Raw genomic sequence first — 24,293 nt, 5'->3', positions numbered from 1 at the left:
GTTACTCTAAAACATATATAAGCAGATAACTCTTTACTTTAATAAAATCACATTAGTTTCCAGTCACTCTCTTAATTGTCATTGAATTCCTATATCTTTTAAACTTGAATGCACACAATCGCACCAGTTGTCCAAGACTTCTTCAACATAGCAAGCCTGTATACATGGTGCTGTGTACATGGTGAGGGAATATATACATGGTAGGTGGCTGGAAACAAAATTATTACACACATTAGTATCAAAGCCGATTTTAAAAATGGGCTTTGAACGGGGCGGCAGACAGGAGGGCATGAGACGGTGGCTGCAGCTCCCTTTGACCAGCAAAGTGGGCTAAAGGGAGTGGAAAGTCCCACCCCACCCCCGCCGGTGACAGGGCTTTTCAGCCCACTGGGAGGCTCCAAACTCCCCCCCTCGGCTCCCTCCCAGCAGGAGCGTACCTGTGGGCCGCAAAGTCCTGTCATTGCCTCTCTCCTCATGGGCAACAATGGAGGCCGCAGCCACAAGGCTTCTAGCAGGCAAGGAGGGAGGGTGGGAGCTGGAGGCGGGGGACCAATCAGGGTAGACCTCGAATGACAGGGCCCCGGACAGTCTACTCCCAGAAGGCTGTTTCCCAAATATGAGGGAGCGAAATAGGTTAAGGATTGTACCATGCACAGAAATAAATTGTGTTTCTTTTGATATTATAATTATAATGATATTTATAATTATAAAAATAGGGTGTCCCATTAATATAGTGATTAATATTAAAATGGAACAAGTCCCCTTTCCAAACAGCTTATAATGGAAAAACTCAGGATTTTCTTTCCTTTTGTTCCATTTCATAGAACCATAGAATCATAGGGTTAGAAGGGACACCCATGATCATCTAGTCCAACCTCCTGCACAATGCAGAAACTTACTACTTGCCTACCCACAGTCACCCAAATTTCATGCCCAAGTGATCCCTCCACCAAAAATCTGGAGGAAATTCACCTATCACCCCACAGGAGCAATTAGCAATTCCCTGGGTATACAAAGAAGGGTCACAAGAGATAAACACTGACACGTCCCTTCCGGCCCATCCACTCACAATGTGCCTAAATAAAATCAGCATTTCTATCAGATAACTAGCCTCTGCTTTAAAAATTCCAAAGAAGTAGAACACACCACCTCCCAAGGAAGCCTTTTTCACTGAGGAACCACTGTAACTTTCAGGAAATGTCTTCTGGATGTTTAACTGAAAATTCTTTTGAATTAATTTCACCCCTTTGTTTCTGCTTGGACATTCTGGGGCAAGAAAAGAAAACAACTCTGCTCCAGTTTTCCATATGACAGCCCCTCCAGCATTTGAAGATAGTTATCATATCACCTCTTAGTCACTGTCTCTCCAGGCTAAACAGGCCAAGCTCCCTCAATCTTTCCTTATTTTACTTGGTCTGCAAATCTGTCACCGTCATCGTAGCCCTTCGCTGGACACGCTCCAGTTTCAATTCATGTTTATTCAGTTGTAGTGCCCAAAACTGAATAAAGTACTCCACATGAAGTCTAACCAGAGCAGAGTAAAGTAGCAACATCACCTCTCATGATCTGGACACTACACTTCTTTTAATACAGCCCCAAATCCCATTGCCTTTTTAGCTACTGAGTCACACTGCTGATTAGAGTCTATTGGGTTAACTTTTAGAAGGCCCCAAGTAATTTTCTACTTAAAGACACAGAAAATCATAGAGTTCCTTAGTGGGAAGAAGAAAAGAGGCTCTGGGCTTTCTTGATTGACCGCAAACTGTAACAATTAGAATTGGGTGTATGTATGTATGTGTGTGTCTGCCTCTCATGCAGAAGTCTATCCATCATTGATTTAGAAGTATATTTTTGTCTTACCCTCTCCATTTTATTCTCCCTACAACTCTGCTAGGTAGATTGAAAGTGACTGTTCCCAGGTCACCCAAAAAGCTTTATTGTTGTATGGAATTTTCCAGCTGACTTCCCAGATTCTAGTCCAACACTGTAGTCACTATAGTATGCATGCTTGGTAGCACTGGTTTTAACTGTGTTTTTAGAAATGTAAACTCCCTGAGCCCACTCGTGGGTGGTGGTGGTATAGAAATTAATTAAATAAATAGTTATTATAAGTCTCCTATTATTCCCATCTACCACCACCACCTTTGCCGCAGACAGATTCTGCATAGGGACAAGAATGTGTACGTGTGTATCACCAGTCGTACAATATGTTCTTCACATGGAGTATGGAAAAACAAGGCCAAGGCTGATGGTGCAAAAATAGGTAATGTCATCTTATTACTCAGGGTTGTTTTTTTTGTGTTTTTTAAAAATCTACTGAAAAGAATTTCACCCGTAACAGGCTTCTCCAGGAAAGTCAAATTATTGGCCTTCCAGTAATTCAGCAAAAAAAGAGTAACCTTGGCCTTGTTTTTCCATAGTTGTGTTTGGTACAGCTCTTTATTTTCTTCACATGGATAGTTTATTCATGCATCACTACAGGGACCATGTTTTTGACAATGAGACATCATTACTTTAATAAATTACTGTTCGTATCAGCTGTTCAATTCTTTCCTATAAACGTTGGGGGAAACTAAGCAAGGTCACTGTAACAGATATCCAAAACATGTCCAGTCCCCATCCACTATGGATTTTGCAGCACACTTATTGCATTAGGCCATGTTAAATTAGAAAACATCATTTCATGGATCTAATTGTTACCACATTTTGAATCCCTAATTCCTAGCAGAAGCCTTTCTTTACTCCTATCTCCTAGTCCTCTCTTCTCGCTTCAAAACAATTTGTTCCCAGCATCAGAAGCTGTTTTTCTCCAGGTAAAGAAAAGCATTTGCGGGAACATTATTAGTTCTTATTTGTTAATGGATTCAAAGGCTAATAAAGCCTTATGAAGAGCTATTGAGAGCCTTGTAAAGCAGATGAGGCTAATGGGCCTCCCATGGAGAGGTGAAGGATTGTTTGTGCCCATTCTGTGCTTAGGTGGGGGCACTTGGAGGGACTAAGTATCTTGGTGATTAATTCATTTGAATTTCCATGCTCCCTCTCCCATGGAGCAGTGTGGCATCAGAAAGCAGCATTTCTTTGATGATGAGGACTACCTTTTTCTTTACTTTGACTTTTGGCTTTACAAGGAACTCTGGGCCAGGAGCATAGATTTTCAGTTGTCTCTGCATTCTTCATCCCAGCACTCCCAAATGCAAGCAGATAAATTTTGCACTTTTTTCGTTTATTTATTTGGATGGATTTGGATATTTTATCTCACTTTTATCCTGCAAAGAAAGACTCAATGTGGCTTGTAAAACAAACAGCACCCAAAACAACAACAATCTAAAAAACCAAAACACAATACATTTGGTGCAAAATAATGTAATTAATTTGTGAAGAGCTTCCAACATTTCCATATTGTCATATATGCATACTGGCCTCTACCTCTGTCCAACTGTTTTTTCTCCCAACATAAAGTTCTGTGGAACTCAGGAATGCATTCACTTCAGTATTGATACCACTTGGATTCTTTTTTTAATGAACCAACATAGCAACCTGAATTATTTATTGTCTTAATGATGGAGCCTGAGAACTGGGTTTGAGTAAAGATTTCTCAATTTAGATATAACAGTCTCTAACAAAAAACAGTTTCAGGTGGAAGTGCTAGGAAGGGTCCCTGCTAAAGATGGGCAAAAACTTACTGAACCATAAAACAAAATTAATCACAATTTTTGCCATTTGTGATTCATGAACAGAATTTTGTGATGGGTTTAATGTTAAAACTTCCATGGACTTTTAAAGCAGTTCATGGCTGTTCATGATGACTCATGGACAGAGCAGAAAATTCCAAGTCCCTGGAACCCCTTGCTTTCTGTTCCCTGTGAAAACCACAAGGAAGTGTTCCATACTGTTCAGTGGCGAGGAAGTGTTCCATACTGTTCAGTTGTTTCAGGCTGTCTTGCACAGTCCCTTTAAACTTTAAAGACAGCCAAATGACAGTTGACAATGGGAGGTGCTCCCTGCCACTCAGCTGTTTCAGGCTGTCTGATGCAGTTTCCTTAAACTTAAAGCGACTGCACAAGACAGCCCAAAACAGCTGAGTGTTAGAAAGCAGGCTGCTTCCCAATGCTCAACTATTTTTCAGAATTTCTGCACTCCCTTTCAATAGGGTTTGGGAGGCTACAGCCAGAAACCAATGTAAAACTGCATTTTCATGGTTTATGCCCACCCCCAGTCCCTGCAAAAGATAAGGCCTTGAAATATTTGCTGTCACTTAGCTTATAATGTGTGGTTGCAATCTGTATAATAGATTATGTGAATTAACCTCTGTCCCCAGTAAAGTATGTAACTTCTAGCCTATTATGGCTTATTATTAGTGTTTCTTTGACCCAGCCACATCTGCTCTAGCTGCACATCAATGTCTCTTTTCCAGTCCAATTAATCAGGACTTAGTTGCAGGCTGGAAGAAAAGAAACTTTTTGCGGTGCCTCAGGATGAGCCTCCACAAAGTTGTTGCAAAAGAAAGTACAGGTGAAATGGGTATGAAGAAGATGAACAATCTTTATTCATTTATTTATAGTTTGACTTATAGCCTGCCATTCCCATTGCTGGTTCATGGTGGGTAATAAAGTTTTAACCCCCACAATAAAACCACCATAAATCATTAAAAAAAAAACCTTAGGTACATACATGAAGGCAGCAGAATAAAATGCCCTCCCATAACCCTGCTCAGCAGAGGGCATATAATCACCTCAGGGGGCTAATAGGGAGCAACAGGCTGACCTTGTAGGCTTGGGGAGGAGCCGAGATCACAACTGTCCTGCTCTGCCCTGGCCTCAACCAAAGACCTGGTGGAAGAGTTGTTTTACAGGCCCTCCCCAAATAGCGAGAGCTCTGTCAGGGCCCTCAACTCATTCCACCAGACCACCTGAAAAGGCCCTGGCCTGGGTTAAGGCCAAGTGAACCTCTTTTGGGCCAGGGCTCTCCGACAAATTCACACCCACAGAGTTAAGTGCCCTGCGGAGGAAGTAAGGAGGCAGGCAGTCCGGCACATATGTGGGGCCCTGACTGTGGATGGCCTTAATGGTTAATACCAAAACACTGAACCTAATCCAGGTCACAACTGGCAACCAATGCAGCTGCTTCAGTACAAGCTAGATGTGGGCCTCCAAGGTGTTCTTGTGAAGACCCTAGCAGCTGCATTATGTATCAGCATTTTGTACCAGACTACAAAGATCAGCTCCTGAGTCAGAAATGGATGCTCTGGAGGGTGATGTCTGCCCTTCTGAAGCCTGGGGCCTATTGCTGGCAATTGCAGTTCCTGTTGTTGTTCTCAATGCCAAATCATTGCCTAAGAAAACTGGAAAAACCTAGTCCCCCCCAAAAAAAAATTCTGACTGTTTACTTTCCTGTAAGCCCTTTATATGTGAACTCCCAAACTAACTCCACTTGAAATTAGGGTTGGGCGCCTCCCCTCCCCCCTGTGCCACGAGCTGGCTGCTTCAGGCATGAACGTCCACTTTGGACACCAAAGCACCCAACCGTACTTGGAATTCTGAGCCACTTACGCCTTTTGTTTTCATAGGTCCTTCATGGTAAATTCTGATTTTCATTTATCAGGCTAGGCTTGAGCAAAGTCATTTCAGCCCCTATGTCTCTTGAGTGAGTTGCTTGTTCACCATTTACAACTACAGGCTCTAGATCTTCTTGCACCTTCCAGACTCTCAGGACCCTTGCTGATCAATCTGTCTATTTGCACCAACAAATAAACATTGTTTCTGGTAATGGCTGGCCAGAGCTCACAGCACACATGGGACACAACTGCCCCACTCCACCCCAACCTCAGTCTGCAAGTCTTTACTATCATCTCTACTATCCAGTTGGTCTGTCTGTTTGGGCTAAAAAATAAAAACTGTTTTTGCTAACAGATGCTTCTACCATTGTCTCTACTATTGCTGCTAATCTCTAGACTATAAAGATCAACTCTGCAGTAAAAAAAATTGCTTCTTTGGAGGATGGACTCTGAGGCATCGTACTGTTTTGAGCCATCCACCTCCAAACCTCAAGGAATATTTCCAACTCAGTGGTATCCAACATCCAGGTGGGGCTTGGAGATCTCCTGGAATTATAACTCATCTCCAGACTATAAAAATCAGCTCTCCAGGCAGAAATGGCTACTTTGGAGGGTGGACAGGGCTGTTATGCATAAGAAACATTTGAGGCCTCCCACACAGGAGATCTCATGGAGATGAAACACTTGAGGCCTGATGCACAGGGCCTGAAACAGGAGACAAAAGAACCCCTGCAACTGCATCCAGTTTCATCTACACAACAACTCTGCATGGTAGGGCTCAAAAGTTCAAAAAGTGGAGCTTGTCTCCAGCAGTGAGGTCAGCCACAGCAGTATCATAAGTGAGAAGGGGCTTTTCTGTGGTCTCCCGGTCAGCCAGCTGTTAGGCAGAAGGGGAAACCTTTAAGGCCATCCCTTCAAAAGGAATGTCCACACCCACCCACAGATTCCCCTGCTTTGCTCTTGGAAATGCCTCCCTTTCCTCAGTCAATGACTGTTAGAGGCTTCACAGCAGGCCGAAAGGGAAGGGGGGTGCAAAATCCAGAGCAAGAGCAGCAATTGGCCCTGGGGGGGGGGGGTGAGATTCCACCAATAGGAGGCTTTGGACCCTTCAGCGTTTTGTCAGGGTGTATGGTCACAATTTTATGTATATAGATTTTTTATTTAAAAAAACAAAGAGAATAAAGAGAAAATACATACAATAGGGGGGGAGGAATTCCAGCACCCACTTCATTAAATTGATAGGTTTTTGGGTCACTGTTGATAAAACTTACTTCTGTTCGGTTACATTAATATTCAACATTTTACATTTCAAATATCTTAACTAATCTGTTTTTCAACTGAATTATTAATTTCACCATTGCTGCATATTCAATACCACATATGCTGCATATTCAATACTACATATTCTTGCCATTTCTACATACTTGATATTAATTTTTCAAAATAAGTAATAGAACAAAAATACTGAAGGGAGGACAATTATATATCTTACAATAGAAAATAAAAAGTGTTTCTCCTCAAAACCAACTTCCTTACACACAGTTAGAATAATTGCTTTTTATATCCTGCTTTTTACCACCTAAAGCAGCTTCAAAGCAGCTTACAATCACCTCCCCTTCCTCACTACAAATAGATACAATTTAAGGTAGGTGGGCCTGTAAGAGCTCTGACAGAACTTCTCTGTAAGAACAGTTCTACCTGAACTTTGATTAGCCCAAGGTCACCCTTGTTGTATGTGCAGGAGTGGGGAATCAAACCCAGCTGTCCAGATTAGAGGCAGCTGCTCTTAACCACTACACCATTCTGGCTTCCAATTCAACAAGGTGAATGAATGGGAACTACAGCAATGAGTCATAAATCAGAATAGCAATAGTAAATTTCTGCAAAGCTATATCATGAAATGGAGGGAAAGCAAACATTAAATAACATATATGAAATAACTGTACAAATCAATATATTAGCAAAAGTGAAAAGAGAAGATAAGAGACATAAATGTTACAAAAAACTTGCATCACAATATCCAAGCAAACTAATCTGCTGCAAAGCCTGAGCAGCATGCATGAAAAGTCCTTGAAGAGACTTTTTCAGATCTCTGGATCTTACCTCCTTGTAAATTCAAAGGCAGAAGCACAGAGATGTAACAATCTTGGATTTAGAAAAGGCCAAAGATGCAACAACAGACCTCCCAAGTTTAGAAGAAGAAGAGTTAGTTCTTATATGCTACTTTTCTCTACCCAAAGGAGGCTCAAAGCGGCTTACAGTCGCCTTCTCTTTCGTCTCCCCACAACAGATACCCTCTGAGGTGAGTGAGGCTGAGAGAGCCCTGATATTACTGCTTGGTCAGAACAGTTTTATCAGTGCAGTGGCAAGTCCAAGGTCACACAGCTGGCTGCACATGGGGCAGTGCAGAATTGAACCCGGCATGCCAGATTAGAAGTTTGCACTCCTAACCACTTCACCAAACTGGCTCCCCTATTTGTCTGTTTCACACTTCATCTCAAAATTTTCAATAAGACCAAATTTTCATTCTCTTAACAGTTTCCCATCAACGGTGGGAGATCTCCCAGCCCTTGACTCTGCTGCCTACTGCCACTCAGCTGGGTGGTGAGAAGAAATAGGCAGGTGAAATGGAGGTGGGGTGATCATCATCCCCAGTGCAATGATGCAACATCCAGTGTGACCTGGAAGTGATGCTATTGATGGCAACACTTTAGAAGTTGCCCCAAAGAATACTGGTGAATACTAGAGGGTCATCCCCAGCATGATGAGGTCACTTCCAGGTTGTGAAGATGCATCATCATAGGAGGTATGTTGATTACCCCCCCTCCATCTGTAAGCTCCAGCCTCCCCATCTCCTGCCATGTGCCAGGCCATGCCCAGAAAACCTAAGGCCAGTTGATGGTGCCCAAGGGGCCACAGGAAGGTTTTGCATGGCATAGTACCTCTCAGAATGCCAAGGCCAAAACTAAAATAATGGGGATCGAAACATAGTTAATGTCTTTGGGATTTTAAGGAGTTTTCATGGTATACTGTAAACGGATGCAGCATTTCTCTAACTTTGTAATCCAGTTTCTTTTCACTGGTATAGATTGTACAGCTTTATGGAACATAATGTATTTTAGTGTGTAACTCTAATTTTGTGACATATTGCATTATTCATTGTATGAATTATACTGATCCAACAGCACTGTTTTAAATTGCGTCAACTGTGTGAAGTCTGAGACCTGAGCTCAGTGGGAAAGATGGACTTTAAATGAATTAATAAAATAATGAAAAAAAAGTTCAAATGACAGAAAAAATCAGAAGACATACTACAAAGCAGAACTACTGGCTGTGGTATAGGATGGAGCAGGAGTAATAACATGGTGTCCCTGGCTCATTGGGGATGCAATGCATTAGCTGTTAATTATTTTCTCTGCAAATCTGTCTATACATACACAGGTACACATATATTTCTGCTAGGATTCAAAGGAGCCTTGATCTGTGTTCTTCTGACCAGGGCTGACATTCCCTTTCCCGTGAGCAAGGTATTCTGCATCATACCAGATATTTGTTGTCCTTGATTGGCTGGAAATAATCTTCCTTGGCAGCAGTGCTGTTTCATAGTATGGAAATAAGCTAAAGAAAACATTATCTGGCCTACTATTTAAACAGCTGTTTCCAGGAAGGCTTAACAGTATAAGCAACGTATTCTACAATGGGATCGTAGCAAAATAACAATAGCCATTGTGTGAGTTGCTTGTAATAGAAACAAGTCCACCTCAGAGGGACAGCAAACCCAAATATCTCAGGACTGGTTGCACCCAGGTATCTTCTTGGACTTGGTTGCAGCATGGATCTCTAGTTGGCCACTCTGTTCCAAGCCTTGAATCATTCCTAACCTGTGTAAGCAAAAGTGAAGTCCAAATGTTTGTTTTTTTTAAACCAGATGCACCCCTAAGAGAATATTATGCTCACTCTTTTCAGAGAAATCTGGGCTCGATATTATGCTGCAGGAGAGAGTCCAGTACATTAAAATTCCAGAGGCATAAAGAAAACAGGTTGTCTGCTTCAGGAATTTCAGTGTTAATGTTTTCTCAGTCTATAAGCATCTTTCCCTGCTCATACAGCCTCTCACTTCTTTTTCAAACCCAGTCGTTCTCTTTAACCTTTATGTAGCACATCAAATTGTAAATCTCCAGATGACACTTGCCTCCAAACCTCACACAGCAGGGAGGCTGCAGACTCAATTGACTTAAATGAAGAATCAAAGGGCTGTCCAAACACAGCCACGAGCTGCATGGCAATTTATCCCTTCCCAAACATGTGGGTGACTTGTCACAAACCTAATCATTTCTTAAATGTCTCAAAGTTACTCCTCCCTCAGAACAGGGAAACGCTTTATTTAGTGAGTCTGTTGTTTTACAGGAGGATGGATTAGTATTCTAATGTATGGCTAATCCATCAAAACCAGGAGTGTGTCATTTGTTCAGCCTTTTTCTAATTATGACAATAGCAAGCAATTAATACAGGATAAAAATGTCCTTCAGGAGTCCTTCATATGGGTAATAATTAAAAGGGAGCTTTTCAATCCAGATCTGCTTCCTCTATCAAAAAAATTGCGTGAGAAGCCTACAGGCTGTTATTCAGGGCACTGTACAGGTGCCTGGCTGAGGCAACAGGCCATGAAAACCAACAGGAATTTTCAAGGCATCTCGAAAATGAAAGAGTTTAATAAAGAGACTATTCCAAGCCATTCCACACTGACTGGTGTTAAGCCTAGGGATAAAAGGATACGTCTTTATGACTGGGGGTGGGGTTTGAATCTAGTTCTATGATCATTTAAAGAGGTTTTTAAAAAAAGATTGGTTCCAGTAGAATGTGATTTCCAGCAGCAGACCAGTAGGGAAATCCTTGCCTCCTACCTGTTTTTTCTTCCAGTGGGCAAAATGTACAAGTAGTTGTGGTTGTTCCCTTGCTGAGTCATGTTTGTTCTCGTTTCTTTTTTCCAGCAACATAAGCTGTCCTTGTCTGAGTGAAGAAACAGAAGGAGTAAGCTTCATGAGCAGAAGCACTTCTTAGAAGGTCACAATATATTTTGCGAGATCCATAATGGAAAACTTGCTTGATGGACTTGCACACATACCTCTCTAGGATATTACCAAGCCAATTACAAGAATCAAGGGGTTCACAATGGCTGTGAGTCACTGGTGGGTGCCATTGTGAGGAAGTTGTGCCTTCCAACCCTCAGAGAAATAATTCCTTTCCATCAGTACTAAGAGGCTGCAAGACTTTTGTTAAATTTGAGTCCAGTAGGACTATTTTGACACTATTAAACAAACTTTCAGGGCTTTCGGATAGACTATATCTCAAAAAACTCTTGGTAGATGTGTTGCAAAGTTTTGTGCCTCAGTATATGCAGCACGTAAAAAATACCAAATTATATGACATTAAATTTGTGATTGTAGGTCTTTATCTATATATCATAAATCATAAATTTTATTTTGAGTCTGATAATATTTTATCCATAAATATTGATATTCTTTTGTACATTACTGAACTTGTTGATAAAATGTTTTGCTGTCTGAAGCTCTGACCATGAGGCTGGAAGTTCGATCCCAGCAGCTGGCTCAGCCTTCCATCCTTCCGAGGTTGGTAAAATGAGTACCCAGCTTGCTGGGGGGTAAAATGGTAATGATTGGGGAAGGGAATGGCAAACCACCCTGTACTGAGTCTGCCAAGAAAACGCTAGAGGGTGTCAGTGTCAGACATGACGTGGTGCTTGCACAGGGGATAACTTTACCTTTAGGCAAATATAGCTGTTCTGCTGCAGTCCAACATGGCTACCTCTGAAACGATCTTCAATCAAGACTTTTGTTGTTTCCATATATAACATGAATGCTTTGTATACAGATCAACTTTTGATGAGAATCTTGTGAAACTGAATAAATGGATAGCTACCTATTGAGTACATTCAGTTCTTGGTCTTTCTTCCAATAATCTTTAGGACTGGAGTCCTTGCCTATGTATGTATGTATTTTTAAAATTTCTATGTTCTCTCTCCTTTTTATTTACACAGCAACTTGGTGATATAGGTTAGACGGAAAATATATGACTAGTCAAAAATCATCCAGTCAGCTCTCACAGCAAGGTAGGGATTTGAACCTGAGTCTCGCAGATCCTACTCTGAATATCTAACCACTGCACCACAATGGCTTTCATAGGGAGGCTGCTGTTGAATGGTAACAAGCAGTCAGGCTTAGTTATGACATGCGAGTCAGGGGATATCAAGTCGCTCAAAGAGTGCTACCTGGTGGGCCCTGGAGATTTTCTGGAATTACAACTACAGACAACAGAGATCTCTCCCTCTGGAGAAAATGTGTGCTTTGGAGGGAAACTCTGAGGGCCATTCCGCATGACTTTAATGTAGCAGAAGGATTGCAAATTGTAAACGCTACTAATTTGCAGTTCCGCAAGACGTTGCACACAATCTGCAACACTCCTGAAACAGTCCCGCAAAAAGCGATTCGTTGTAGCGCTTAAAGGGAAATCGGGAAAAGTGGATTCACCCTCTGAAGAGCGCTACACTCTTGCAAACATTCTGTAACACTAGCGAAAAATACCTGAGCATTCCCATTGCTGCGGTTCCAACAAAGTCCCTACCCCTGGCTCTCTCCTCCGAACTTCCGGTGAAGCGATCGCCATTTTTTTTTTCTCCGAGCGAGCAGAAAGCAACGAACCAGCAAGGCTTCTCCGGCTACAGTCCCTCCATAGAAGTGCTTTAAAGCTCCCCCTTTTCGGCCGAAAATCACCCCCGTGCAGGGGGGGGGATTTTTTTTCACTCGGGGGAGCGTGGTAATGCTGGCTCACCAGCCCACACGCCAGCTAGATGGGTTTCTACGTTAGGAGGAATCAAGGCATATTCGTTGCAATGTGTGTCAAGCTACGTGTTTATTTTATCATTTTCAGCTTTTAAAAACTGCCCTGTGTATTTTTTTCAGATTTCAGACTTCCTTACTTCACTATCTTTAACCGCTCCTGCGGTATTAAATAAAAGAGTAAGGCCACCTGGGGAGGAGTTAGGGCAGGCCCTGTCCAGGATCAAAACTCAAGAGGGCCCAATCAGGAGCCGCGAAGCGGCTCCTGATTGGGCCCTCCGAGTGTCCATCCAGGGCCAAGCAGCCAATGGAGAGGCGCGCAAAGCGCCTTCCTATTGGCCCCTCACCAGGACAGACCAAAATTCCATTCACCCAGCCCAGTCTGCTCCTGACCACCACAGGGAGAGGAGGTCAGTAGGGCTGCCAAGGGGGGTGAGAACAGAGGCTTGGACAGGCTGCACCAGCCCTTTTTGCCCCAAGGCTGCCCTAACTGTCATGTCCAACTACAAATTGCCTCAGAACCCTGACAGAGCTGGCAGGAGGCTGCAGAGTGCTCCCCCTCCAGGCTCCCCCTCCAGGCCTGCTGGGAAGAGGCCTCTGACAGGCCCTGACTGAGGGAAGGAGGCCTTTCCAAGAGCAACGCAGGGGAGCCTGAGGGCTTTCCTTTTGAGGGGGGGGGACTTTACCCTTCTGCCAAACAGTTGCCTGACAGGGAGGCCACAGAAAAGCCCCTTCTCACTTAAAATACTGCTCTGCCCGGAGGTTAGACATAGCCATGTGTCTTTCTTCTTTGCAACTCTCTGCAGATTTGAGGCCACTGCACAGCGTTATTCTGCAGAGGAAACGGGCTCTTTTGTCTACTGCAGAGGAAACGGGCTCTTTTGTCTACTGTTTCATCTGCACAACAACCCTGTGCAGTAGGCCTCAAGTCTTTCAATTCAACAACAACCTGTGTGGGAAGCCTTAAATGTTTCTTCTCTACCACAACCCTGTCCAAAGTAGCCCTTTCTGCCTGGGGAGCTGATCTTTATACTCTGCAGGTGAGCTGTAATTCCAGGAGCTCTCCAGGCCACACCTGTAGGTTGGCTACCCCTGGGTTGGAAATATTCCTGGAGGTTTGGAGGTGGGACTTCAAAATCATACAATGCCTCAGAGTCCAGCCTTCAAATGAGCCATTTTTGCCTGCACTTGGTAGGGAGTGGTGCAGATGTGTCCCTCCTGGGCTATGGGCTATGGCCAGCCCTTATCAGCTACTGTTTGTATTCTGTGGTACAGACAGGCAGACCAGCACCAGTCCTGTCAGTCTGGAAAGTGCAGGAAGATCTAAATAAATATTTACAGCCTGAAACTGTAAATAGAGAACAAGTAAATGTCTGGAGACACATATTGGCCTGGCAAATAACCTTGGCCTGGCAAATAAAAAAAACAGTATAAAAAACCTTACTAAGGTCAAGACTGCTGTGCACAGAGAGTCTTCCTCTGAGGGTTGCCAACTTCCCTGTGAGGCTCACTACCCCACCTCCCTCATGTGGAGTCTGCTATGGGGAGAGAAAGGGAAGACAATTGGAAAATGCTTTGAGACACCTGAGGCCTGCTGGGTCACTGCGGCCCATTCTCAGTTCTCTCAGATCTCTCATAACCCCACATACCTCACAGGTTGACTATTGTGGAGAGATGAATGGAAAAGGTGTTTGTAAATCGCTTTGAGACTCAATTGGGTAGTAAGCCACAGGGTACAAAAATCTGTTATTCTAAGGAGCAACCATGAAAGAAGCATGTGGGCACATAACATTTTACCAACAGTGAAAACATGGGAGACAGAAGGAACAGGGTGGACTGTGGCTACCCCATGTGTATTAGGGCAGAGGGGCATTTTGGTGAATGTGGCCTCATTCACACAAGAAGGGAAATGACACAGAACTGGGAGGAATTGGTTGCCATGTAATCTTCCCCTAAGAAGAGTCCCCAGTCTGATTTTCCCTTCACATATCTGAGGACATGGCTCTGGAAAGCTCATCTGTAACTACTATACCAAAATTCCCAAAGGTCAGTTTTCTCCTACACTCAATAAACATTCCACACCACAGGTTCTTCACACCCATATCTCTACACCCATACCTTCATTTGCCACCATGCCACCACAACCTCCCACACAACACACATGACAACCCAATGCCCTTACAGACAGGACAACTCCTCCCCTTCCTCTTCCCACTGCCAAGCTCTAGTGCCCGTCGTATTCTTGGATACAACGGGCTTTGCCCCTAGTTGGAATATAAGACATTAAATATAGAAACAATTAAAAGCATGTGAACACATACTTTAAACAGTATTGCAATTATCAAATGACATCTCCTTGAAGATAAACATCCCAAACATTTAGTTTTTAAATAACTGAAGGTTCTATGCTCTAAACACAGAATTGTCTGGTTTTTTTTAAAATAAAGCATTAAACAAAAGCAGAGTTCTATTAGACCATATTTATATGCTCAGAACAAGGCTGTGATCAACATTATTCCTATTTGATGGACTTGTCCATCTGAGGGTCCTATGTGGCTCAGTTAAGATTCTGCTGTATCACTGGGATATTTCTCTTCAGGTCAAAGCTTGGTCAAATTTCCCTCTGGCAGAGCTTGTCAGAAAGGAAGCTATATGACTATGTCAAAGATTCACACCATAAAATTGGAGATAAGAATTCTGACCTTGGATCCCAGCTTGGAATATAATGATGAGGTTTTTTTTCCTATTCATTCTTTAACTGACTGCATTTCTGATATTTAGGTGGTTTCAGCTGCTTCAGGGCATATTATGGCAAGTATTGTACTTGTACACCAGCATGTGCAGACTAGGAAGTATCTGTGTCCTATAATCTTGGGGAGAAAGATTCATGCGACAGACAATGATGGTCAAACACTCCTCTTTTGAAATGCAGCTTGACTGAAAATTGCAGACAGAAGCAGCCCTGAACACTTGAAAAAAAACTTTGATTTTTATTGAAGACTCAAAATTGTATTAAAGTGCATTGAACATGTTCTGTGTATGAATGTCCTTGTGCTGCTTTGTAGTAGTTGTCACCTTTTCCTAAGCTTTTTCATGCCAGAGTTTTGTTCAAGTTTGAATTCGTAACCACATTGTCCCACGCCGTTATCCAATTTAGATCAGAATGGGGCATTTAGCTTGTATGAGGGGTAACAAATAGGATTCTCCACTTCTATATACCAAGGTTCTTCCCTAAGAAAACTTAACCAGAGACCAGATTAAAATAAAATGAAAACTAACTGTTGGAAAACAATTTCAATTGCACATGATTTAAACAATGCATGCACACAAGAAGTGAGATGATATGATAGGGAGTATATCTACCTTTGTCATATACAGAAGTCCAAGAGGAAACTGTGAAAACAGCCAACACTCCAGGTGAATGCAGGATATTCAAAGGGCACACATACACAGATAGAGATGGGTTCTGGTGTGTGCTAAAGTTGGGCTTTGCATCCCCTAAAACTATAGACTTGATGTGATTGCTAGAGAAATCTGGGACCCAAGTGATGTTCTTGTCTGCTGTGGACAGAACACAGGGCAAGGTTCTGGAGGTTTCCCAGGAAAGAAAGAATACCTGTGATTGCTCTGGGTGGACTCTTAATGAGTTTCCCAAACATAAGTCCAAAATTTGGTTACATTGACTGAATTAGCAAAAATGCAAATAGTGTCTTAACGCAGGGAACAGGTGTTTTAATCATGGCTAGTAGAATTCTGTAGTTGAGGGAGGAAGAAAGGAGCAGTTAAGGAGTGATAAGATTTGTAAAATTCCTGGGTGTGCCATTGACCTGCAAATAGCCCTTGTCTCTAGAAAGAAGAGAGAAAAGTTAATGGCTGAGTACTTCTGTGGGCTGATAATATCACCTGAGGAATCTAAACAGCTTCTAGAAAGGATGGCACCTGACATCTTTTCTGCTTACTGCATGACTAAAAATCTTACTGGTCAGCCTTTGGCAAAACTAACACACATTTGTACATTTCCAACACCAATATGTAATTGCAGAGCAATAAAATTGCAGGATGCACACAGCACTGATGAAAGACAAACTTTTCCTTGAGGGTCTGACCACTAATACACAAACCTCATAACTATCGCTAAACATAATAAAGATCAAGTTGCATGCAGATAACTCACTTCCTACCCCCTAGGGGGGTGCCACTTGTAGGAAGAGAGCACTCTCCCAATGAGGGCCAATCAGTTCAAATTGCATGCAGACAAAGAGAGAGAGCATTGTCCCAATGAACACCAATCAATTTAAATTGCATGCATATAGGGAGAAAGCACATTGTCTAAATGAGGGCCAATCAGTCCTAATTGCATGCATGTAGGGAGAGAGCACTGTCCCAATGAGGGTTAATCAGTTCCAACTGTGTGCAGATAGAAAGAGAGCACTGTCTCAATAAGGGCCAATCAGATCAAAGTGTGTGAAGACAACTCACTCCTGATTGGGCCTTCCTGGGGTAGAGATCACTTTCTCAGAGCCAATTGTGGGGTTTATCTGTCCTTCTCTACCTGCTGCTTGCTGGGTGGAAGAGGAGATGGCCTCTCTGAAAAGCCCTGCTGCTGGTAAGTTGCCCCATCCTCAAGCCTCTTCCCACCCTCCATCTCCCCCAGGTAAGGGAGGCAAGCTGGCTACTTCCTTTGCCTTCTGTGTTGGTCTCAGATTTCAGCTCTCTGCTGGAAAGAAACACAAACAAGCTGGCACAGGAAGGCAAAGAGAGTCAGTATTTTAAAAACAGAATGTCAAAAGACAGAATGCAATAAATGTCTTAACTCAGTCCAGGGAGTCAAGGATTCATTGAGGAAATCCAAGGGCATCAGCAGAAGGAGCAGGTCCACAACCCATGCCTCCCAGCCTCAAATTAATATAGGCTGTCAGCAGTCTCTTTGTTCTCACTCTGTGATGACTCACAGTTTTCTGCTGTCAGAAACTGTCTTGCTAACATGGAGTGGTCCCTTTAAGACTGGTGCTCTCTTGAAGCACATACTTAGCATTGCTTAACTGGCTCATGTGAGCCAGGTGGGCTGGCAAGGCAGGGAGCTGCAGCTGGAGGCTGGGCTGAGGAATAAGGGGCTCGTGCACCAACTTTGGAATCTAAGCCCTGGTTTGGCTGCAGCTCCATTCCCTCCTGCTGGTTAGGGCTCTCTGTCTGTTGAACATCTGGCTGGGCTAAGCTCTTATCCAGCTGAGGCTTGAGCACAACTGGGAGCTCTTGGCATGGCTTTTTCTCTGAGAAATTCCCACTAATAGGACCTGGGCTCACAACACCTCCCCATGGCCCTGCAGCTGGCCATCTTTTCTTTCCCCCACCCTCTCTATCTTTGGAGGGCCTGAGGGAATCCAGCAGCCTTCCCCACCCAGCCTAGCCATTGGGAGATGTGGGAGGATGAGAAGGAGATGTGGGGGTGGGAAGTAGACAGGCCCCCAACAGCCTGACTTGTCCAGCCTGACCTTTGGAAGATGGAGGGGGTTGTATGGGAACGTGAGGACATTGGTGAAATAGACACTGTTGTATGAGGGTGGGGGTAGGAGAACCAGTGCCACTCCACAGCAGCTGTTTTCTCCAGGGGAAGTAATGCCTTCTTTCCCCCTTCCCTCACCCCTTTTCTTTCTCTCTTTCTTGCACTCTTTCTCTCTCTCTCTCTTTCATTCTGTCTTTATCTCTTTCATCTTCCTGAAGGTTTCCAGGACCCCACCTGAAGGTTAGCAACCCAGCTGGCTGCATATGGAGGTGGAGTCAGGAATCAAACCCAGCTCTTGAGATTAGTGTCTGCTATTCCACTTCACCATACTGGATTTCAAGATTGAATGGAGAGCCAGAACCCAGGAAGGGCACAGTGCAGGTATATGTGCTAGCACCCATTGTTTTCCTGGGTGCAACAGTCTTTTTTTCTCTAGTATAAACCAGTGGTCCCCAACCTTTTTATCACTGGGGACCAGTCAATGCTTGACAATTTTAATGAGGCCTGGGGGGGTAGCCTTTTGCCGAGGGACATCCCCATCCCCACTGCCTGAGCCCCTGTTCCACTTACTTTCTCGCTGGCACCCCTGACTTCCCGCCGTCCGCTGGGGGGCGCTGCCAGCAGCAGCTGTGCAGTGCCACACCGAGAGGGAGCCCCAGCCATGGTGGCCACTGGAGAGCACCAAATCCTGCATAGTTAGTCTCTAAATGAGGAGTAAGCATGTCAGGTCTCCCAGGACAGCTGGAGACTAACCAGCCACCTGCCACTAAAGCTGTTCTCTGTGGCTTGGTAAGGCAACATGGTAAAAACGGGGAAGACAGAGTCACAACAAAGGTGAACATCATTACTCCCATCACTGCCTCTTCCTCTCCTGCCAAAGGCTGACTAGCAATCCTAAAATGCACATAAATACATTCCTTTGTTTTTCTAGCAAAAGATATCAGACACTTTGCATTATTTAGTGGTACACCTGCCCTTAAGGCCACTTGAAAAGACAAATCTTTAGGGGAATGGTTCTTAGCACTTTAGCCACACAATCAATGGGTTAATTATTTGAGATGATTACAAGCTTTCCTGTGCAGCCGTGGGAATTTTCCTCAATGCAATGTTTGTTCCAAGACATCTGGGGCTTGTTAATGGCATTCTGCTCCATTTAACTGTGTACTTTTCCAAAACATTTACCTGGGAAACTCAGGGCACATAGCAATTGCTTGCTATCTACTAAATTACACACTTTAAGTGCTATCTACTTCCCTTAACAAGGAAGAGTGCTTGGGATTTTATTAGGTCATTTCCTTAGCCTTCCAGTTTTCTCACCATCATCTGCTAGTAAGCGGACACTGTATATTTCATCCCCATATGCAAACTCCTGGAAAACATCTTGATTCTTGTAGGGAAGAACAAATACTAACTGATAGCTGGAGCAGGGACTGTCCCTAGGGAGCCTGAGTGCCAAGAAGCTTCCTATTTCCTTTCACGAGTCACATAAAAGATAAATTGGAGAGGGGACAACTACGACTCCACGCCATACCATGGGTTTACTAAAGTCTTATCAAGTCCAGCATAGCTTGCGATCCACTAAGCTGAACACTGTTCACCAGCCATGAAGTGTGGCCTTTCATACAATTGACAGCTCCTGAACCTTGAGTAAACTGCCATACACTGAAAACCTACTGACTGACAAACATACATGCATGCCTCTCGCTATCATCCTAAACATGCCAAACAATCCATTGTATACAGCCAGGCTCTACATTACATCCGCATCTGCTCCAATCCCACTGACAGAGATTCCCACCAGAAGGATCTACAACAGTGGTTCTCAACCTTCCTAATGCCTTCCCTTTAATATAGTTCCTCATGTTGTGGTGACCCCCAACCATAAAATTATGCAAGTGTTCTTTCACAGAGATTCAACCAAAACTGACCAATGGCATGAAGAACCATTGTTCATATTTGTATATAAATTGACAGGCGCCTTCAGGAGGAGGGGCAACAGTGCTACCCCCCCCCCCGACCAAGCTGTTCGTCCTGCCACGATCCCTGTGAAAGGGTTGTTCGACCCCCAAAGGGGTCCTGACCCCCAGGTTGAGAACCACTGATCTACAACAAACCTTTTTGGAACTGAAGTACCCACCCAGTGAGGTTAAGAAACAGATTAAGAAAGCCAGAAGGATACCAAAAGAAACCAGAACTCGACAAGGACATTGATTTCTCATCTCACTACGTATGCTAACCTCATTCAACTCTTATGTCCACATTCCTTACAATCTCTTCTTTTTATTTTATCTGGGACAATGTAATGTGATGTAAGTAATATGTAATGTAATTTAGAATCTAACTCTCTGGTCTCAGGACAAGATAACAAACTCAGCACGGCTTGTCACTTGTGGGGATGCTTCCATGCTGGTGTGGAGATGGATGGTGCCAGCAACTAGCCTCTTTTCATTATTTCTTTGCACAACTGGGAAAGTGTCTGCCATTAATTACTAGCCTTGACATTTTTATTTCTCCAATGTTTTTGTGAACTACAGTGGAGCACAAAATATTTATTAGCTTTTTTAGCAAAGAATTATCATACTGCATAATTTGGATGTTATGACACAGACCGATCCTGCATGAGGAATTTGCTCCCTGGACCATCTCTCATTGCTCATGGGTTTTAGTGCTGCTTCCACAGGACATGGACAGCAACCTTCTCAAGAGGCTGGCACAAGTTTTCGTAAGATTTGCCCTGTGACAAGGAAAATCGGCAAATCCCGATTTCCCTAATCTTGTCAAGCCACAATCCAGGGCACAAACAGGGGCAAGCCTGTGTGGAGGGAGAAATGCACATCAGTCTCAATAGTGTTTACCCACCCTCCCCTCTCCATTTCTGGATCAAGATTTTTTTAAAATGGTGTGGTCCACATTGCTTCAAGACCACAAAACTATGTGCCCTGAATAAAAATATAATGTTCTCCTTATTGTGCTGAGTAATTTTGGGATTGGGCAGCCAATACACATTCTTGTGTGTGCCTTCTGGCAGTAGAGTATTAACAGGGAAAGAGGGGTATGTGTGTGAAGAAGCAGCCCTCTCCCTATTCGCTTGGCATCCAAGCTCTGTGTTTTAAATCTTTACTGTGAACACACAATCATCAGGGTCCAGTTACCATGACTAGCCTATCACAAATATACCTGAAAATAAAGAGACGATTATAATAATCCTGAAAAGAGATCTAATGGAATGTTTCATTGTCGTGGCATGATCCTGGCAAAACAAGTCCCTGGCCTCCCAGCCAGGTCAGCCATCCTCATTTACATGCCACCTCTTATGGTGGTCCCAAACCCCATGGAGTCGGATCGCACACTGGACTCCCTGCCAACAGGCTCCATCTCATGCAAACTTGCAGCTGTAGCAAAATATTGTGAAACACCCACCACAGACACCGCCTCAAAGTTGTTTCCACATCAACATGGGGTGGGAGGGAAGCTGCTCCATGGTGTGCTGGGCAAAGAGTCCAGGACCTGCACATGTGGTGCCTTTATAGGTGCTGCAGGTCTTGCCTGCCTTCACTGATGCTGTGCACACTGCACTCATGCAATGCACACCCTGAACGGGCTGCTTGGGTGGTCATGTCTGTGTCCAACCAACCCTCTGCAGCGTCAACCAGTGGCTGTGGTTAGCCTTTGCCATGGATTTCTGGAGGTGCTTCTATACTTTGAAGATTATGCATAGCGTTCTAGGACCTGATGTGGCCCACTAGTGGTGAAGCCTGCCAACAGCGATCTGTGACAAACTATGGTTTTCACTGCCCTTCAAAAGGCATTTTATCAAAACAATTAGAACACTAACCCACTTTCCCTAGGCTGTATTCCAGGGTTCCAGGCAGCCTCCCTCCCATTTAATGTTTAATCTGTTTCCATGTTGCAACTGGGAGGTTTTAAAATAATGTCACAACAGACTTGAGGCACCACAGTATTTCCAAAATATCGAACCGTTCGCATAACACTTGATGATAGGAGTAGAAATGAAGAGGGAAAGGGAATCAAAGGATAAAAATGCTAATCTTTGTGGCAGGGAGCTGAGCCGGCTTTGATTTCTCTCCCAGTGTTTTGCTGACATTATCTGGCAAACTCTATTTGAAGAGCTGAGATCCTAGAATTTCTCTTCTTGTTTATGTTTGATGAGATGCTCCTCAACTCTTCTGATTGCCATATACAAGCTCCTTTCAGGGGTTTCACTCATTATCTTCCCTGTTAAGCTGTATTTATTATCAGGAGGCTGTGTGTCAACTCCTTCGAAAATGACCCTGATAAATTAGCTAAGCCAATTATGCCAGTTCTCAAAGAACAAGCTAAACAGACTAGATCTCTTCCATGTGCCAGCCTGTCATAACAGGACAGTAAACCAAAACCTGGTTGCAATAATTTCTGCCCAACATGACAAAACTAACTGCAGGCCATATCCATGGATTTTTCACTGATTGGTTTTGGCCCTGTTAAATAACACCTTGGATTCATTTACAGCACATCCCTGGGGTTCAGTTGCCAGATATCAGAACCAGCATTCCAGAACTCCTGGATCCTATATATCAAGCATGTAGCATCTTTCTGATCCAAGCCAGGCCATACAGCTGACAGCCAAGCATGCCAGACTGTAATTCTGCTGTGCCTCCCATGTAGTTCCTTCGCCTGCCCCTTAACCAACCTCCACTCCTAACCATGGGGTGTAAACAAAGTAAATAAATAAAATTTCACATATGTTTAGGTTGTACTTTATTTGTTGTTATTTATTCTATGTAGCATACTGACCTTATCAAGGTCTTCTTAATTATTTTATTGTTATTTCTTCCTCTCCATGGAAGCAACTTCAATACAACATGTACAGGGCAAAGGCAAAAAAACAAACAAAAAATGTATCTCCTAATCAGCCTTCTTTAAACTTTGTTTAAAATTATAACCTCATCTTGAACTTTCTTTTTTGTTAAGCTTAATCTGTCAGAGTCCTTGCAGCAACTCTTCACTCTTTACTTTGGAACTAGATTGCATTAAGCATGACCAGTATAAAGCAGAAAGTCAGGAAAATGACTACTGACATTTGTAATGAGGGAAAGCTTTTTTATTAGACAAAGTTCTTTCGCTGTGATAAGGGAAGAGTGCCTGTTGCCTTAGGTTTCATGCAGATTTGTTTGGCCTGAGAAGAAGCTAAGGAAGTTCTGAAGCTTATACTTTACCGAAAGTTGGCTCAATAAAAAGGGCAACATTTAAAATGATTTTGCTCCTCATTCTCTATGATAAACACAGCAATAATAAGCAATAAAGTAAACATGGATAGAGCATTGGAAGGAAATCTTGATTCCTGTTCCAGCTCTGCTATGGTTTTTATTATGAAGGTGCTGCTGAAGAAAGGCTGCCAGCAGAACAAACATACAATCCTGTCTGCTTCCAGATAATGGTACTTTTACCATTTGAAAGGAAATGCATCTCTCTCTCTCTCTATGGCTACTTGTGCATGTTCCTAATCGGGAAATAGCACATGAAGCCCCAGATGAGAACTGCAAATTCTTCTTTGGATGTAGGAAGAAGCCATGCATTCAGCAAGCCATGCTTCCTCCAGAACACCTGAAGCTTCTCTTAAAGATTGTCTCCTCCTTTATATTCTTTATATAGGGACAGTCCTCATATTCAGCCCAAAGAAAAGGCACACCAAGTAAAAAATAATAATTCTGGCATCCCATCACTGTGCAGCTTTTTTACTCAATGCCAATTAAGCTTGAGATTTTCTATACTGTAAGAACTTGGGAGGTTTTAGTGGACATGGTCAAGCACATGAGTGTTATTGTTAGTTTGATCTACCACATGTTATAGATCCAAAGACTGTTAAGGTTTATTCCAGAATCTACAATCATACTGTTCAGGTCAGCTGTTAACAGTAAAATCAGAATAATAATTCAATTCAATGTGGGCAAGCAAGGAGCGGCCAGGGGCGCTAAACCACCTGGGAAAAAAGCTGAAATAATTCTGTTTATTTCTTTCCTATCTGCTTCACTTGTCTCCTCTATATCACATCAAAACTAAATATTGCACAAAAGTTGGGAAGAAGTCAGGAGCCCAATGGTTGAGCAACAAAATATATTTAAAGAAGATTAAAAACAACATTAAAACATAAAAATCCAAATCAAAATTTCCAAGAACCACTACTCAATCCAAGACCAAAGTTCAATACTGAGTATGCATCCTTATGGGTAAATCAAAAGAAAGTGATATAGTGAACAGAGTGGTGATTCTTGACAATGTTAATTTTTTTATTATGTGATTAGCATCTGGAGGTATATTGTTGAGAGCATCACATTTTTATTTATTAGTGGAGAAGCACATTTTAAAAATGGGTGGGAGG

The sequence above is a fragment of the Paroedura picta genome, chromosome 4 (assembly GCF_049243985.1).
Source record: "Paroedura picta isolate Pp20150507F chromosome 4, Ppicta_v3.0, whole genome shotgun sequence".
Classification (NCBI taxonomy): Eukaryota; Metazoa; Chordata; class Lepidosauria; order Squamata; family Gekkonidae; genus Paroedura; species Paroedura picta.
The sequence above is the reverse complement of the archived record's forward strand: the minus strand, read 5'-3'. Positions refer to the sequence as shown.